This window comes from Haemaphysalis longicornis, unplaced genomic scaffold (genome assembly GCF_048455015.1).
Source record: "Haemaphysalis longicornis isolate Haplotype H1 unplaced genomic scaffold, Haemaphysalis longicornis Haplotype H1 scaffold_4, whole genome shotgun sequence".
In the NCBI taxonomy this organism is placed as follows: Eukaryota; Metazoa; Arthropoda; class Arachnida; order Ixodida; family Ixodidae; genus Haemaphysalis; species Haemaphysalis longicornis.
In genome coordinates, this window is record NW_027526361.1 from 22,188,453 (window position 1) to 22,204,690 (window position 16,238).

Below are 16,238 nucleotides of genomic sequence, written 5' to 3' on the forward strand. Positions count from 1 at the left end.
TTCAGAGGTCGCGCAGGCGCGCTTTCTACTATCGCCTCCTTTTACTACTTTCAACGAGTGGGTGAGCCCTTTCTTCTTCGCTTCAAATCCCGGACCGAGTCTTTGCGACGTCGACAGCGCTCCTGCATTACCTGGAAGGGGGCAAGGCGTCACCCCTTGGTCCTTTCCTATTTAGTCTTTGCACAACGTTCATAACAGCTTGTCCTTGCCGTGATCCCGCTCGAAACACAGCGTACAGCTGAGGCAGCGCTTGTGAAAACGAAATCGCAGGACTCAAAGGGCGCTCACTGATAGCTAAAGACGTCTCCTCCGCCCCATCCTCCCGCTCCGTATTTCTCTTCATGCTTCCTTCATTGGTTCCCCGCTGCGCTCCGCGTTCGCCTTTTTCCGTCCCTCCGTGTGCCAATAGATCGCCCGCTCGGTTAAGACCGGCCGAGGCCAAACGCGCGAACGGACGCTGAAGAACTGTTCTTTAAAAAGCGTGCCGTCACTGGCTGAGAAGAGCGGAATGGGAACCACTGCTCCCCACCAGCAGGGACTCTCATGAATAGGCAAGAGCTGCCCGGCTCCCTTTACATACCTGCATCTTTCTCTGATATATGACCCCAACATAACTTTCTGCGGCCTCAGCTGTCGGTGCCGGAATTGCTCCGGTCGTGATGTATGGCGTGTCCGATATCCGCGGTACAGGAAGCTTTGGCGCCCAATCGCGAGCTGTACAATAATGTCATGGCATACTGTAGCGGGCGATCCAAGGCCCTAGAAATAATTTTCATCATAAGTGAACATCCTCCTGACGCTGACACTAGGACAGCCTCAGTTCAGTGTTCCTCTTTTTTTGTTTAGTTATCTAATCCTCCAACAGAGAATTAATGAAGACGAAAATTAGTCCGCGTGTGGCACCGCGCACGCTGCGCGTAAGGGCTTTAGTGCGGTTAAATTCGTCTCTGCGCAGATGCAACATGTCTTAATAGGTAACGGACGAGATATCAATGCCAATTTTACGATTTCCTGGCAGTCTGCCGTTACCGCAGAATATTGGTTGGGCAAATGAGTGTGCGTTTGAAGACGTGACTTTTTAAATTCATCTTTATTACTCTTCAATCTTAAGTGCGAGGTATGAGTGAATGTTCGCGCATTAGTGCTCGAGCATGGTTCAAGCAGCATTATCCTATTCTACATTAGCTGTCTTCTAGAAACATGAAGGCCATAGGTTCAGTGTTGACAAACTGAGCTGGTCTTCTTAAATGTACTTCGGCAGTTGGAACTTTGCGAGAAGCTCAGTGCTTTTCTGCTATAGCGCTTCAGCATCAAGAGTGGCTCCGCGCGTCTTAGCGGCCTCTGACTCAAGGTTATGCGCACTACTTGCTATTTGGCAGCAACCACCACATCGCATGTAAAAGACTTGATCCTGGAAAATTTTTAATGACCTCTCAAGCCAGCTGGCGTGCAAGCCCTGCAACTAGCAGGGCTGGCCTCTCTCTCTCTCTCTCTCTCTCTCTCTCTCTCTCTCTCTCTCTCTCTCTCTCTCTCTCTCTCTCTCTCTCTCTCTCTCTCTCTCTCTCTCTCTCTCTCTGCGTCAGTAGCGCACGCAAACAACTTGGGAACTGGATGATCATTTTGTGTTGACGGAACCTAGCGGCACTGTATGTGGCACGTTATAGAACGTGCTCGTGGCATCTTTCGCTATCTTTCGTAGCACCTCTGGCATATACCTTTGGCTTTCTCAGCACAACTTGAGTTTGCACGAATGCACCGCCTCCTGCGTTGGGGAGGGAAAGGGAGGGAAATTCATCACCAATATTCATAAACTCAGATTGGCGAACCCAATCGCCTGTATACAAGTATGATATTGTCACAAAGTCAAAGACGACGCAGTTGTCTTCCAGGAAAAAAACGTTTATTGGAGCGAACTTGTGCTCCCCTAACAACTCAAGGAATACATAGGCGGCGAAGCAGCAGACAACAAAATGACGTGTGCAGGCGAGCTCCGGCGATTCGAATGCCGCGGCGTCGGCTCCGCAAGAATTTATCTTTAGGCGCGAGTGCTTCTGGAACTATCGAATTACATCCAGAACAAAGAAGATTATTCTAGGCTGTTCACGTTTGTTCGGAAACCTCTGCCCATCAGAAGACATAACACATACGACATAGAAAGGAAGTATAGAACACGGGCTTCCCTTGGCACACAGATAACACAGACCGGCGCAGCTGGGTGGTAAAAGCAAAACACAAATAAACAAACCCATTGCATGGTTCGCGGCATTATCGTATCGTATGTGTTTTTTTCCTTGAAGACAACTGCGTCGTCTTTGACTTCGTGACATCTGGTGGAGGTGCGGGGTACGTACCCTTCATGCTCCCTACAACCTCTGGAAGCCGCCAAGCCAGTCCAACAAGAGCCAGCCTCCGGCTGCAAGGTTTACCACCCGAGCTTGGTCTACTACCGGAGAAAGTGAAAAAAAAATGTCGTCGTGAAAACCACCATGATCAACGCAGGCACCATGACCAGCGCTCCCAATCCTTCCCTCGTCCTTCAGCCACCCAGGGAGCCCCTGTCATTCCATGGGTCACCTTCGGAGGACCCCGAAGACTGGTTGGAGCAAGTCGAACGGGTCAGGCTGTTCAACCGATGGGACGACGCGGAGACACTGAGGCAAGTGTTCTTCTTCCTCGAGGACTGAGCACGGATCTGGTTCGAAAACCATGAGAGCTCCCTGGAGACTTGGAACGATTTCCGAACGCAATTTTTAACGACGTTCACCGCGGTTGTGCGAAAGGAGCGGGCCGAAGTCTTGTTGCAGACGCGGACACAACACCCTAATGAAAGTGTTGTTGTGTTCGTCGAAGAGATGAAAAGGCTCTTCAGACGTGCTGACCCTTTCATGACGGAAGAAAAGAAGTTACGCTTCTTAATGCGTGGTGTGAAGGGCGAACTCTTTGCCAGACTTGTCCGCAATCCGCCCAAAACTGTCCCCGAATTCATGGCCGAAGCCAGCACGATTGAGAAAGCCCTCGAAATGCGCGCTAAGCAGTATGACCGCAGCTTTGTTGGCACGGCCAATCCGAATTGCGTCGAGAGCATGCGCATTCCCGCAGATAGCCTACGCGAGGCTATCCGCGAAATAGTGAGGGAGGAGCTGCGGAAACTGCTCCCAACGCCGCCGCAACGACAAGTCCCTTCCCTTGCCGACGTCATTAGAGAAAAAGTGCAGCAAGCACTGGGAACTTCAACGACGCCAGAAGCGCCTCGCGAGCCGCAAGCCTAGGCCTACGCGGCTGCTGTCCGTCGCCCTAGCCCACCTGCGCCCTATCGTCGCGAGGCTCCGTACCGTCGTCCCCTGTCACCGGCCCGAGCACCTGCGGTGCAACCCGCCGGCCCACGGAAGATCGTGCGGCGAACGCCCGACAATCGTCCTCTGTGCTACCACTGCGGAGAGGCCAACCACATCTACCGTCGCTGCCCCTACAAGAGGCTCGGTTTGCGAGGGTTCTCCGTCGACGCACCACGCCCCCGACCCGGCCAACGCCCATCTGAGATCGACGAATACCTTTCCAACACCAGCCGTGGACCAACCCGTTTCAACCGTTCGCCGTCGCCCTACCCATACCAGTCGACGAACCGCCGTAGCAATGCTGAGTTCGCACGTGGAAGGCCCCCCAGCCCACGCGGGGGAAACTAAAAGCAGCAACTTCTGGAGGTGAAGTTGCACAACGGCGGAAAAACGAAAACCCTCCAGTGACGCAAGGACGCACCGAACACCGTGATTCACGACATGCCCTCATCCCGACGACCCAACAGAACCTTGACGCGACGCGTACCCAACATGACCAAGACAGCCGGTGAGAAGTCGACGACGACAACGACGACGCGCAGTGCCCGACCGTCAACACGCACAAGCCGAGATGCGACGCCCCGACGCACCCGGAACTCGAGGAAGGCAGCGTCCGACGTTCAGTTGTCCATCGACGGCTTTGACGTAGTCGCCCTCATCGACACGGGAACCGACTACTCGGTGATGAGCGGGTCCTTCGCGTCTAAACTGAAGAAAGTTGCGACAAGATGGGACGGTCCGGACATACGCAGCAGGAGGCCATCTCGTAACGGCAAGTGGAACGTGCACATCACGCGTCACCATAGACGGCACCACGTAACCTGCTGCGTTCGTCATTTTACCTAACTGCTCCCGCGACGTAATTCTCGGAATGGACTTTTGACGGACAATGGCGCAATAATTGATCTGCAGACCAAGTCGATAACGTTTTCCTCTGATCACTCCACGACGCCGCCACCGAACCCCGATCACCGTGCTGCTGTAAGGATCGCCGACGATCACGTCACCCTGCTACCCCGCACCTCCACCAGATGTCACGAAGTCAAAGACGACGCAGTTGTCTTCAAGGAAGAAAAAAACGTTTATTGGAGCGAACTTGTGCTCCCCTAACAACTCAAGGAATACATAGGCGGCGAAGCAGCAGACAACAAAGTGACGTGTGCAGGCGAGCTCCGGCGATTCGAATGCCGCGGCGTCGGCTCCGCAAAAATTTATGTTTAGGCGCGAGTGCTGCTGGAACCGTCGAATTACATCCAGAACAAAGAAGATTATTCTAGGCTGTTCACCTTGGTTCGGAACGCTCTGCCCATCGGAAGAGATAACACATACGACATAGCAAGGAAGAATGGAACACGCGCTTCCCTTGGCACACAGATAACACAGATAACACAGACCGGCGCAGCTGGGCGGTAAAAGCAAAACACAAATAAACAAACCCATTGCATGGTTCACGGCAATATTACCGACTCTTGAGGTACACGTCAGAATTCAACGCTTGTTCACATCATTTTGGCATCCTGTAATAAAACTATAAGCTTGTTATGAGTATCACAAAGTTAGCAAAAAAGATTTCAGTTTCGCCATCCCCAATGCCTTCTTCCCAAGTTGCGCAGTCGTATGATAACGATACTAGCGCCTTATCAGCAGTCGCACTTTTAACTCGCTATGGGACGGACGCGTGCCGTTCGTTCGGAGGAAACGGGACGGGAATTGAAAAGAGCGTTGGCGCGCACAGAAGCGCGAATGGGCGCGAAAACAACGGAAAGCCGCTGCTGCAGGACGTGCACCCGCCGGCGTCGCCGTTTCAAGTTACATCTCGTGAATTAGCTGCGAATCCTCCCGAATGAAGAGCAACTTGCCCTCTTGGAACGCCAACAAGGGCCAATAATTCTTGTTCAGCTTCAGGGCTTTCAGAGCGACACTTTCGCAGGTGTATTACACGTCTAAGCGCACGCACACCACGGGCTCCCGGTTTATGCATGCACGTTGCGGGGGGAAAGGGGGAATGGGGGGCGTGCACGCGCAGCCAGGCTTTATGCTCGCATCGCTGACACCCCCCTTGTGCAGGTAAGGGATTTATCATGGACGTCTCACGGCCCAATGCGCTCGGTCTACTGTCAACCGTGGTCGAACGCATTGGGTTGTTGTGTTACACAGAGATAAATCTGACTATGACGTGAAAGGAAAATGGTATAATAAAGCTTTAACAAAGGTCGAGTCCTTCGAAGTGTAATCCGTCTAAATGCTCAATCGGAAATTTCAAACTGACGTGTTTTGTTTCGCGCGGTCCATGACCTGCGCCCAGCTTCACTGGTCATCTTTCTTTACAGAGTAGAAGGGAACTGATTTTTAAATAAATTTTCTATGGCGCAAAGTTCTGATTTATGTGTACAATTTAAGATCTGCTTAAAGTATATAATTTTCTCTCGGAGAATATGTGCTCGCATTGATTAAGGCCCTCCATGAACGTTGTCACGGCGGCTTGCTCACGTAAAAGCACTACGCAGGGATAAATGAACGCAACGAACGAGATGTGTGTAGCGAAAAGCTAAGTCCTGGTGATTGAAAGTGTTTGGCCACTTTACAAAACGAAAGCAAACGACAGCCTATTGAAGGACATGCAAGCACGAGGCTGTGAAGGAAGCTATGCAGCGCTTCACTTTGTCATTTGAGATGACCTTGTGCATGTTTTGACTATCTTTTTTTTTTTTGCGTGTGGTTGCCTTCAAGAAGGGTGCAGCTATGTTGAAAAGGCTTACTTCGTTCCACTACGCCTGACTGAACCCTCGCCCTTGCGCCCTCTTACACTGAGGTGCCTTATGTTGCGAGCCCAGCGCAAGACCCAGTTCACCACTACAACTTGCGTTACTTCCGGGAACAAGGCTCCTTCGGGTCGCGTCTTCTTTGTCTCCTGCCGAGAAATACATCGTTCCTGAGCTCGGACAACAAGCGCTCGAGCTCAGCAGTGCAGTCATTAAAAGTGCTCCCAGGAGAGACTGCGACCCCCCCCCCCCCCCCCCCCCCCTTCCCGCAACGGCGTGTTTGCGCCGATGGATTTAGGCATGGTTGGTCGAGTTGCGCCTTCTAATCCGGCTAATGGGGCGGGCAGGGCTCTACGAGCGATAATCGCCCGTGCGAGCGACAAACGCGACACGACGGTTCGCAACGGCTGCGGCTCCCACCTCTGGTCTGCCAAGACGCTCTGCACAGAAACGCGACATAAACAACCTTGTTCTGTTCCTGTCTCGGCCAACATCCCACTCCAAAGCCCCCCCCCCCTCTATCTAAGCCTGAGACCCATTAACGCTCCTTCCCGGGAAACTTGAGAAAGAAAAAATTCGTCGAGGGGGTATTAACATGCCTCAAACTAGCGTCGCCTAATGTATAACGGAGAGTTTAGAGCACGAAAGGATGTGGCAGTTTGCAGTATGTCTTGTGATACTGCCAGAAATTTCAAATACACAGCTATATTTCCCAACAGCCAGGATTTAATGGAGATCACGTAGTTAAGGGAGTAGGCATGTGTGCAGCATACTAAGAATATATTAAGGAAAACCTTCCTTGGCACTAATGCGTGTATATAAGACGTAGGCTAATGGCACCAATGCTAAAAAAAAGAAAAGAAAGACAGTACCTATTGGCATCACGTGAAACCTGATTAATGCATTCTTTTATTGCCCCTGCCGAGAACACTGCTTTGAAAACCAACAAGTAACCGGGAAAGCTGACCAACCCCGTCGAAATTCTCTCCCGCCGACGGTTACGCACGTAACAAACGATATACTGACATCGGATTACTCGGCCGCTGACACTAAAAGACCCAAAAAGGGAAAACTGCTATAGCTTTGACAAACTAGGCAAGAAGAGTGATGGCAAATTGGTAAACAGATGTGTAAACAGATTGGTAAACAAATAGTGCTACGAATTAAAAAATTCGTAGCGCTATTAGCTTAACACATCGCCAGATTGGTGCTTGTCTGATTTCATGGACTACTCCAAAACAAACCGATATCATTCAATCAAATTACGCGATCCTTCCTCCATATGCAAGGTGTCATAGCAACCGAAACATCCGCAGAAACGTGCGACGAACAGGTATTACCTAGTAACGATGACGCCTACAATGATGATGTCTCCGTCCCCTCTGCTGACGTAGTAGCTGAAACATAAAAGCATATCAAGTCTGTTAATGACCAGTAAAGCATTTGTCCCCATGTAGGCAGGAACGAAGTTCGTTTACCTGAACTTTCTCCTGCTCTCTCTGCTTTTGCTGGTAGTACAATTGGGAAGGCCTAACTTCACAACACACTGTGACCGTATTTTATTTTGATAAGGGGTTTGGTCGATACAAAAGTTTCTCGTTCGTTCCCTCCTTTCGCTAGTATGTTCTTCCCGCCGATTCCTCCGGTAAATACGTTTTTATGGGTCACTTTATCGCCATCACAACAACCTCTGGTATGATCTATTCCCTCCAAACTAAATTCCACTCTGGTTTTTAAAGCGATCCTATCATTTCCTAGCAATAAGTTTAATTAGACTTGCTTCTATCGACGTGAAATTCCGTGAAGTCACGTGAATTAAAAATCTATCTTCGGTATTTTAACGACGTGCAGAAATGGCCAGAAAAAAATTGAAATTTTTATTACTGTAGAATCCTTATTCTCTAGTTCCTGGGCGCTGAAACTTGAACGTTAAAAGCCGACGACTCAGTCTCTGCGTGATCAAAATGACTTCACCACAATGTCAGCCTGCACCAGACTGGCAAAATGTACTTGCTGCGGACACGCTTAGTTTAAATCTTACTCATACATTCTAGATGTTGAAAAACTAGAGAGGCAGAAGCACAATAACACCAAACTGTGCCGTAATGAGAGACCACTGCGAACTAACTAACCTGGAGCGTTCGAGTTCCCCAGAGGCGCTTGCAAGCTTTGCTTGAAGCGGTGTTTTTAATCTCTAAACGAGAGAAATAACAAACTCAAAGCCAGTTAAAGAACGAAACTTAAAAGCGAAAGCAAGCATTCTGGCATGCGGCGTTGCAGGCGTGTAGTGAACACAACAAGAGGTCTGCCAGCGTCGTGTCTATTACAGCTTCGACAACTCCACCCCAGACGCCCTCATGATTTGCGTCTTCCGGAGGCAACGCCTTTCTGAAAATTTTTATCCTCCATCGCCCACTGCTCAATGTGCTCGAATCCCCAGCGGGCTTGTTACAGAGCTTGGCTGTTGGCCGTCGCTTGCGTGGGGCTCTGGCCCGAAGCCCGAACCCCGCAGCGAGCGCACAATAGGCGCGCAACAGCTGTCAACGACACGCAAGTTTCGCCCGTTTTCTCGGGCCTCGCCGCGTGAAATCTGTTTTGCACCAGGTATACCAGGCTGTACGAGATGTAAATTTAAGCGAGAACGAGATGTGGGAGGGAAAATAAAAATAAAAGAGGGTAGGAACAGGATAGAGCAAAGAAATGACTGCGCCGGAAACAGTGGGACGCGCCAATGTACGCTTTGCGAGGAGTCGATTGTGCCGCTGCTGTATTCACCTGCCACGTGAAAGGATGAACGCGAGGACAACTCTATTCCCTTTCTTTTTCAAGTTTTGGGCGAAAAAAAAAATGTCGTGCAGTGATGAACAGATCTTCACACTTGCGAGCTTGCGTTTGGATGTGGACAGTTTCCGCGCAGCCGATATAAACACAAATATCATGAGGATGGAACCGACGCCCACTGGTTGGGGAAATTATAAATGTTACCGCTGCGCCATTACTACTGTGCCTATATACACAAATTGTCATGATTCCTGTGAATATATAAATCACAGCGTGGTCAAATTACATCGACGAACTACGTGAAGCCTTCCCCGGCAATTCGTGATAAAGTAGAAGAAACACCAAAACTACGCAACTCTGCATACAATCCAAAGTAAACGTTGTGTTTATTCAATTTCTGGGGCGGTATTCTCGAGTTTTGTCCCTTTTGCGTCCCTTTCAAAAATGTCCCTTTTGGCGAGCCCTGATTGGCTAAAAGCAAACAACCGGAAGTGACGTAACCCGAGCGCGGCAAACCTACTGCCAACTTTTCTTCATGCTGCCCACGCCCACTGCTTAACCGGAAGTACGTCACGATGAAAGGGACGCAAAAGGCACGTTTTCTAAAGGGACAGTTACGAGAATACCGCCCCTGGTGTCTATCTCTATTTCAGTCAATCCTATGGTTCCTCAGGAAGTTTGGACGATGCGTTGTCATTGCTACCATTAGATAGTCCTTCGTTCTCTCGTATACTAGTATTATTAGCGTGTCATCGTTGTAACGGTGTTGCTCAGTGTTCACGATTCTTCGACTGTGTTTCTCGTCTTTACACTGTACACCGCAGGATTAGACGCAAAAGAAAAAAACAATATGGTTACTAGCAAATGTTTCACGTCATTTAGAAAACTCAGACAAAACTCACTACGTTTTTTTTTTTTTTCAAACATTACCCAGGTTGAATTATTTTTGAATTCAGCAGTTTCTCCGTTCCTGCCCAGCGTGATCACGTTGGATGCAAATCGCCTCTTTACGATAACTCAGACCATACAATGCTCTCGAATACAAAATCCATATAAATGTAAGCGGTTCTATCGCTTTGCGATCGGGCGTAACCTGTACACCACCTCGTAATCATTCCTCATGGCCCCATTCGAGTACTTGTCATTGATGCACTCGATCAAAGCTTGTGCCACTGAAACCGTCCGAGCGCTAGCCGGCGCACCACATCCACGTTTTAACAGCACGGCTGTTTAAGCTTGATCTTGGTCCGTTGGCGTTCGCAAAAAAAAATAGCAAGAAAAAAAACTCTTCCGGCACGCGCCGCCCAGCACGACCTTCGCCCAGCCGCATAAGCGGAACCAAGCCTCGCTCGCCTAGCTATGGCGTCACCGTGCGCGCCGCCACCGCTCGACCTTCGAGAACACTCTGCCCATCTTTCGGGGCGTGATCTCTCGTTTGCTCTTCTCCTGGCCAGTTCACGTGCTTTAGTGCCTGAAACGGAAAGCACAAACCAGCTCGCGCTACAGACGCCGAGTTCGCGAAGCCGGCTGCCGCTGGTTCTAGACGTGAATACGCCGTCCACCTTGGGAGAGATTTGAAAGGCTGCGGACAAAACGATCCGGGACTACCAGTCATGGAGAACTTTCTTCAACAGCTTATACGGAAATACACGTGAGGTGCAACAGACAGGTCGCTGACGATGAGAGAGGGGCCGCCAGCTCTGCGGTTTCTCTTTCTCTAGCCTTGCATCACTAGTGCAAGCTGCGCCACTTTTTTCGAGCTGGACAAGCTTACATTTTCCGCACAAGCGTGCCCGCCCCCGTCACTGCTCGCCCCAAAAGAGATAAAACCACTGCTTCATTTTCGCTGAACCTTTGGGTGCAGTGAATGCCGAAAAGTTTTCGGGTGGTCTCAGCAGCCTTTTGTGCGCATTATTGCATAGTACCGTGTTTGTTTTGTTTTTATCTCCGCTTTTCATTTCTTTACCACCTTACTCTCGTCGTCCCATGTACGCTATCAAATCCGACATTTTGCCTTGTTTCATCTCCTTACCTTTCCTGGTTGTATTTTCTTCCTTCCATGCTTTCACTAATTATATTCCTGCTTTTCCTCTCCACCTCGTCGCCTGCACTTGCCCATCTCCCTTGGATGAATTTTCCCCTGTTTCCAAGACACGAGTGAGTTGATGGTCTCGAACTACCATTCCTACCTCATGATTTCTGTCACGTCCGTCCCACTTTCTTTCCTCAAATGGGCGCCGCCGTCCTTACACGACGAACTGAGCGCGAACACCGCGAGCCGAACGGCACCTACAGAGACGAGCTCGACGTTATCTCCGCTCCGAAGTAACCGAAGCGACCCGTATTACGGCGACGAGGCGGGCGCACCGGAACGGCCACGAGCGCTTCGAAGCCTGTCCGCGCTGATGCCGATCCATATCCGCAGCCAGAAATATCGCCAGAGCAAACAGCGGCCGGCTACGGGCGGGACGGTTAGGCGCCGTTACCGCTTCGACCGCGAGCACAAGTACCCTCCGGGTAAGAGGAGACGAGCGGCAGTTTGCAATCACTCTATCGGAGCGTGTCGACAGCCGACAAACAGCGCCAGATGTTTTGCTTCTGCCCTTGCAAGGAAAGACGGCAGGAGCGAGATGTCGCCAGGAGAGACCCCGGGGTGCGCGCCTAATTGCTAATAAACTCAAGGCAAGCTTTGACTGACAGCCGTCGTTCATCACCCGAAAACGATGAGCTGCCCTGGATCGAAGGAAGCAACAAGGAACGCCCCTCGCCATGCTACTCTTCCACTAAAAGACGATTACTCTTAATGGCTGTTATCGTCCCATCTCGGATACGAGCTTGCCCTACCTGAATGGCGCTGGGAAGATAGGTACACAGGACGCGAAACTACATCCCGCTAGTCGACACAACTTACCCTTGGTGACATTGCGAAGTCGCAATAAAACAGCACACAAGAGCGTTAAAGCGCATTAGTTATTCCGAAAAAAAGTGTTAAATAAAGTGTAACCTATTTTTCATCCACGTGTTTTAACATAATGCAATTTTACCATAAAATGCTCAAAGAAGCTCCGCCAACACCAGCTCCATGATTCACAATTTGTGACATCACTAATCATCTCACGGAGATGTATATGATGCAGTATAGCTCGCTCTGACGCTTTTAGCATGTTCTGCGGTATTAAACAGATACTTTTACCACGAGCGGAACATTTGTGTCCACGGCAGTGTAATTTAATAATACAGGTCGCCTGGGAACCTGTGCTAAGCACACGTTTATTAGAGGTCACAAATTTTACCTCGCAAACATAAGTAAACAGGGCGCCCCACTACCACATCTGGAAACCGCTGCTTCGGTTTCAGTTTCGGTCAACTGTTGTGCTGCAGGAGCATTCAAATGATATATGTACATGGCCGCGAAAGCTTTGGTCTTTTCTTGGTGCAATAAATATGCATAGGGCAGCCAGCAACAGAACCCTTACAAATTCATCAGAATCCAGCCATCGACGTACTAATACTACTTGTAAGAATATTCTTCATGTTACCACAGTACTATGAGTCGTGCATTCGCATGATATGAACGACGAAAAGAACGGAAGAAACTCGTGAAACAAACAAAAAACAATTGGGCTAACATACCAATCTTTTCGTTTACATTCACCTGGTATAAGGATATTACAACTAAAAATAGTCCGAAATGGGAATTATACCTTGTACCCTTATGCAATCCGACAATAGCAACAAGTTCCACGAACTTCATTAAATGCACCCAAGGGCAAAATCCTATGGATACACCCACAACCATGCACATTCTAACTTCCAAGCGCACTTTACATGCCAGCACAGCCAGATAAAACCGCGGATCCTGACGTTGGCAAGCTCAGATAAGCCTATCCGGGCCACATGGCGAGGTCAGAGAGAGAGAGAGAGAGAGAGAGAGAGAGAGAGAGAGAGAGAGAGGAGAGAGAGAGAGAGAGAGAGAGAGAGAGAGAGAGAGAGAGAGAGAGAGAGAGAGAGAAGACGTTTATTGAAACAACAGGGACGGGGTAGGGGAGAAAAACAGTTAGGAGCTGTGGGTGGCCATCCTAGTCCGGTAGGCCGCGTGCCGCGGCAGACATCCTCGCCCGAGAGATGAGGGCCTCCTGGCCTTCGAGCTGGCAGCTCTGCCCCGAGCACTCCCACTTCTCAAGGATGGGGGGGCATGTGGGTGGTGTAGGCTTGTTGAGACACGTCCAGGCGAGATGAGCTCTGGTGTTAGGCTCATCGCATTGGGGGCAGTTTAAGCGGGTATTCAGTAGGAGACATGTGGTGGAGATGGAGGTGATTGTAATACGTGTTGATTTGAAGTCGGCGTCAAATGCAGGCGCCCGCGGTAATAGGGGAAAGGTGAGGAGGGGGATAGGTGCGTCGGGTTGTTCTATAGTGGTAGAGTATGTCAGTGTAGGTTTGAGAGAGGGGCGTAAGGGAGTTTGCAATGCTAGCTGCGTTGTTGGCCTCTTCGGGGAATGCCCGGTGAAGGAGAGATCGGGCGGTGGCGTGGGCGACCTCGTTCCCGGGGGAGGGCAGTGTGGCTAGGTGTTGAGGGCATGAGGGAGGGTGGGGCATTGAGAAAGGATGGCCAGGGTAACAGCCGAGAGTCATCGGAATTCAAAACGACGTCATCGAGGATAATAAGCAAATATAGCCTGTTAGATGCACTATGGCAGCCATCACGCAAAAAGTAACAAACATAACCAGCAGACGATCTCAGGTTTCGTTAACATCAATCAAAATATCCGCAGTGTTAACTTTCTTCCCAAATTCCTTTCGAATCGATACGCAAACAATTAAAGACGGCAATAACGAACGGAGATGAGCAGCGGTGCAACGTGTAGACGTGTAGACAGACGGAAGTCACTCGAAAGCTTAAGGAGGAAACGGATCGCGAAGCAAATAGTGTCAACTTGCACTCACACATAGGCTAACTCCCCGATTCATATTCTCAGATTCAAAAACGGCCGTTCTAAACTATGCCAGAGGCCAGATCTCGCCTCAGGCCCACCAAATTCTTAATCAAAAACCACCTACCGATCCTGTAGAATTGATCTGGTTCCCTGCCCACATGAATATTGGAGGAAATGATGTGGCACACACCGCAGCCCGAGCTCTCGCCTCCCGGGCCTGTGATGCCAGCACTGCCTCCCATGGAGCCAGATCAGCCCGTAAAAGTCTACTCACGTACAGAGACATCACGGAACATTACCGCTTTCCTGCCGCAAATACCCTCCCGCCCACCCAAGAGAAACGCCTTTGGGGTCAGCTTCAAATTTAATTCCTCTCCTGTTTAGTCGTACTTCATCACATTCACCCCTCACTGTTTCCCACAACACTCTGCCAGCACTGCGGAGAACGGGCCCCATTACATCACCATATGTGCGCCTGCAAATCTGACCCCTTCCCTCTCATCACCTCCCTCGACCAGTGGGAAGCAGCGCTGGGTTGCTCAAACCTGGAGATCCAGAAGTCGCTCACGGGCCGGGCAGCCACAGTCGCCGAAGCTCTACGGTCTTTGGCCACCAAGCTGCGCTAACCCTTGGTTAAATAAAGTGTTATCCTCTCTCTCTCTCTCTCTCTCTCTCTCTCTCTCTCTCTCTCTCTCTCTCTCTCTCTCTCTCTCTCTCTCTCTCTCTCTCTCTCTCTCTCTCTCTCTCTCTCTCTCGATCACTCTCAAGCGGCAAGACGACGAGGCCCTTCGAGAAAGCGGAAATGAAGCAAAGCGTCTCAGGCGCTCAACTGTACATTAATGCTTCCGCATTCAGAACCCTCAAGAAGTGCTTGTTGGGCTAGTTGGTGTTGACTTAAAACCATTTTACCCGCGATAAAATGACAGGGACCTAGAAAGAAATATACAGGACAATCGCTAGCTTAGGTGTACTCGAACTGTCCTCGGACCGTAGTTAGTTACGATAACACTACCCTGTGGTTGTAGTCGTGATATTAATGATTTAATGTGGTTGTGTCGGGACCAAAAAGTCAGCGGTTTACGCGTTTTCTGTTGACGACATTTGCCTTGAAATCTCGCACCGATCCGGCCCAACTGACCCCCTGCGGCGTGCGTGCATCGATTTGACATTATCTAAGAGTGCGTCTGCAGTTGCGGGTATGTCGATCTGTGCATATCATAGCGACAACAAAGCTATTTTGACCGTCGTTATTAAGTGCAATCACATTACAGCTCCGCTGGTCACCCACTATCGCTGGGCGCGTTGACCTTGAGTGTTTCTCGCCGTACGTGTGCTTGCCGTGTCTCCGTTGCCGCGCGGGCAATGGAGCGTGTCCGCCGATGTTGCAACGGCGCATGCGTTGCAGAGCACATATCAGAAAAAAACGTTCTGCGGGAGCTTAGTACTTCAGAATTAGAATCAGAATAAGAATTTCATTTCCATTGATTCATTGTAGGGGTTAACGCGCCGACGCAACGCAGGCGATGAGGCGCGCCGTAGTGGAGGGCTCCGGATTAATTTTGACCACCTGGGGATCTTTAACGTGCGCCGAAATCTCGTACACACGGGCGTTTTCGCTTTTCGCCTCCATCAGAAAAGCGGCCGCCGCGGCCGGGAATCGAACCCGCGACCTCGTGCTCAGCAGCGCAACGCCTTAGCCAAGAATTTCATTTCCAACATATGTGTGTTGGGGGCCACCCAGGCAAAAAGTGGCTCTGTGACCGCTTGAGGGGACCTGGGGGCCCGTACAAGGCAGCAGGGCTTCACAAATACACAGCAAAGGGTAAATGACTAAAATATGGACTGGAGAGTTTAAAATACCATAAAGTAAGTTCTTACAGTGGTCATTTTAGTGTCGTATGTAACAGAAATAGGCACACTATTAATTCTTAAAAAATATCTTTGTACAACAGTATATGACCTTATAATAGTAATATTCCAAGTTTCAGCAGCAACTCTTTTTAGCAAAGGTCGTTCCGTTCGCTCGGTATCTTCCCCTGTCAAGGGGGCTCGTATTGCACGTGCGGCGGCTGTTTCCCCTCTTTAGGCGCTACGGGGTTCCCTCTCCAGTGCTCCCTGCGTCTCCCTTTTTCGGAGCCCTCCTCCAACTCTCCTGCCGCACGGCGGGTCATCCCCGGCGCAGGCTTGAAACATGGATATTTCAGGCTTCAGCCTCCAAACAAAACACCAGTTATAAATGTCGGCTTCTAAACATTAAATCATAAACAGTCGGCCATGTCTCTGCTGATGACAAGTAAAAATTAGGGGTTTTGTAATATAAGCGAATTGGCCTATTCTGAAATGATGGAATTCTTCATCATCGCTGGTATATTTCGCCGCAATCGGAAAGAGCACCTCCAAAAATGAATGCTGTTGCTGCTCCA

The 16,238-nt window shown here is 50.0% G+C and overlaps 1 pseudogene; it reads left to right on the top strand.

The window, feature by feature from the left end:
- Positions 1 to 2,486: 2,486 nt before the first annotated feature.
- LOC144179692 (uncharacterized) lies at positions 2,487 to 3,810 on the top strand (annotated as a pseudogene).
- The last annotated feature ends 12,428 nt before the right edge of the window (positions 3,811 to 16,238 follow it).